Raw genomic sequence first — 3,066 nt, 5'->3', positions numbered from 1 at the left:
ACCCATCACCCAGTTACCCCATCCCCACCACAACCTCCATTCCAGTGACCCTCAGTTTAATTACCAGAGTTAAGGGACTCTCATGGTTTACCTTCCTCTCTAGTATTACCCTGGTCAGTTCCACTCCTTCCCTTTTGGTCTCTTTCAATATTTCTTATATTCCACATATGACTGAGGCCATATCATTGCCTATCAGTGATTGGTTTATTTTCCTCAGTGTAATACCTCAAGTTCCAACCATATGGACTTGAATTTTCCTTCATATTATACATAATTTCTAGCGGCTTAATTATACTTCAATTTATATATAAACCATATCTTCTTTATCGTTTTTCCTGTCGAGGCACACCATGATTCCTCCCAGTTTAATTATTGTGGACATTGCTGCTGTGAACATTGTGGTGCAGGTGACCCTTCACTTAACTATATCTGTGTGTCTGAAGCAAATACCCAGGATAGCAATGACTGGTTCATAGGGTGGCTCTTTTCTCAGTTTTAGAGGAAATTTGATTCCGTTATCTGAAAAGCCTGCACCAGCTTTCATTCCTACCAACAGTGCAAGAGTTCTCCCTTTCTCCACATCCTCTGCAATATTTGTTATTTCCAGCCATGTTAGTGTATCCATTCTGAGTTGTAGAAGGGGTATCTCCTTGAGATTTTCCTTTGTATTTCCCTGATGACAATTCATGTGGATCATTTTTCTCAGCTGCCTGTTGTCCGTGTGTAGGTCTTCTTTGGGGCAATGTCTGTAAATGTATTTTACCAATTTCTTGGCTGGATTGCTTGATTTTTTACCATGAATTTGTTATGCAAATATCTTCTTCTATTCTGTAGGTTGCCTCTCATTATATTGACTACTCCATTGCTGTGCAGATTTTATCTTGAAGAAGTCCCAGTAGTTCATTTTCTCCTCTGTTTTCTATGCCTTAGATGTATTGCCATTAACCGCTGTATTTCAGGTCAAAAGTTGCTGCCTGTATTTTCCTTTATGATTTTGATGAGTTACTGCCTCAGATTTTAGTCTTTCATTCATATTGAGTTTATCTTTGTGTCTGCAGTAGGAGAATAGTCTACATTCATGCATCTGCAAGTGCAGTCCAAGTTTTTAGCACTATTTATTGATGAGTCTGTGTGTTTTACATTGTGCATTCTTTCTTGATTCTGGAGGATTAGTTGATCATAGATTTGATTGTCCACTTCTGGCTTCTCTACTCGGTTCCATTCATCTATGTGCTGTTTTGTGCCAGTACCAGCTTGTCTTGATGATAAAGACTCAGTAAAACAGCTTGACCACAAACATTGTGATGCCACTGCTGTGGCACTTTGATTTTTTCCAACATTTTTCTACCTAATCAGCATTTTAAGAAATAAACTGAGGAAGACACAATGAGATGGAAAGTGATTGCATGCTATGGATTAGAAGAATAACTATTGTTGGGACACCTGTGTTCCTCAGTGATTGAGTGTCTGCCTTTGGCTCAGGTCAAACTCAGGGTCTGTGGATGGATCTCACAGCGGGCTCCCTGCAGGGATCCCACTTCTCCCCCTGACTATGTCTCTGCATCCCTCTAGGTGTCTCTCATGAATAAGAAAGTTATGAAATACTTTTTAAAAACAGAACTATTTTGACAATATATGCTACCCGAAATATTCTATACAGTCAATGCAATCTTTATCAAAACATCGTAGACTTTCTATACAGAGTTGAGACACACAGTCTTAGAGATGTATGGCTACCAAAGATTCTAGTGACACATGAACCCAACGCTGATACTCTTGCAACTTCAGACTGCATTTGTTGTGTCAAGAACCTTTTAAGCTCCCTCAGCCAGTCAAAGGTGTATTGTTCACATATTCCTTCCTGGAGTTAGGACTAAGCTGTTGTCAATCATAGAGATAACCCATGAGAAGATTCTCTTCTCTGAACCAGGAGAGGTGAACCATCCTCAGCAGCAGAACCGTCTGTAGGGCCCAGAAGGCTGTGCAAACATCCCATGTCAGTTCCTCACTAATTCACTGACTCAAACCCAATATCCTGGCCTTATATCTCCAAAACCCACGTCCTGTTGTGTAAGAAGCACAGGGCTGCCTACTTTGATCATTGCGTGTTGTGTTCCAGGGAGCTCATGCACATGCAACATGAAATACATCTCCACTTAGGTCTGTCATATGTCTACAGAGTAATTAGTCCAGAAAAATAACCAGGTAGAAGAGAAGGGAACACTTACTGGGGCAACGACTGGAATTCCAATCCAGGACCTTTAGGAAACAAAGAATAAAAGATATTTAAATCCATAGATACAGAAAACAATACTTGTATCCATATGACATGATCTGTTGCAGGAACAAACCTGACAAGATCCAAAACCAAACCCTTAATTAATGAAGAACTTCAGGGAATCTATAAGATAAAAATCAACATACAAAATAAATCCAAGTATTCACACAGTAACAACTCATTATTTATAATTTATAATTTAAAGATTTCATTTAGTTACTCATGAGACAGACAGAGACAGAGACACAGGCAGAAAGAGAAGAAGTCTGGGAGCCCCACATGGGACTTGATCTCTGGACTCCAGGATCACTCCCAGAGCAGAGGGCATATCTCAACCGCTGAGCCCCCCAAGCATCCATAACAATAGAGAATTTAAAAGGCAATTAGCAAAACCTTATTACATTGACACCGATGTTAAGAATATACTATGTAGGATTAAATATTCTGAAGGAGGCAAAATACTGTCCAATAACAGTACCTACATTGATGAAAGATTTTTAAAAAGTCATAAGGAAATGAAAAGGTATTTTTTCATAGATTTTAACACTTCATAATGTCACAAGACATTAGACAGTGGCCTACAGATGAAAGCAATCCTTGTTAATAACTTGTAAAGAACCAAATATAGGTATGGTGCTGATTATTTATTCAAAGGACATGCAAATAGGACCCTCCCTCCACTGATTAAATCAGCCCAGGCCCAACCCTGCAGCTGGGAGAGGAGCCCCAGCCTGAGGATCCCCAGGTGATCCCATTCAGTGCTCATGACACAACACAGACAAACCACC

This window comes from Canis lupus, chromosome 8, assembly GCF_011100685.1.
Source record: "Canis lupus familiaris isolate Mischka breed German Shepherd chromosome 8, alternate assembly UU_Cfam_GSD_1.0, whole genome shotgun sequence".
In the NCBI taxonomy this organism is placed as follows: domain Eukaryota; kingdom Metazoa; phylum Chordata; class Mammalia; order Carnivora; family Canidae; genus Canis; species Canis lupus.
The sequence above is the reverse complement of the archived record's forward strand: the minus strand, read 5'-3'. Positions refer to the sequence as shown.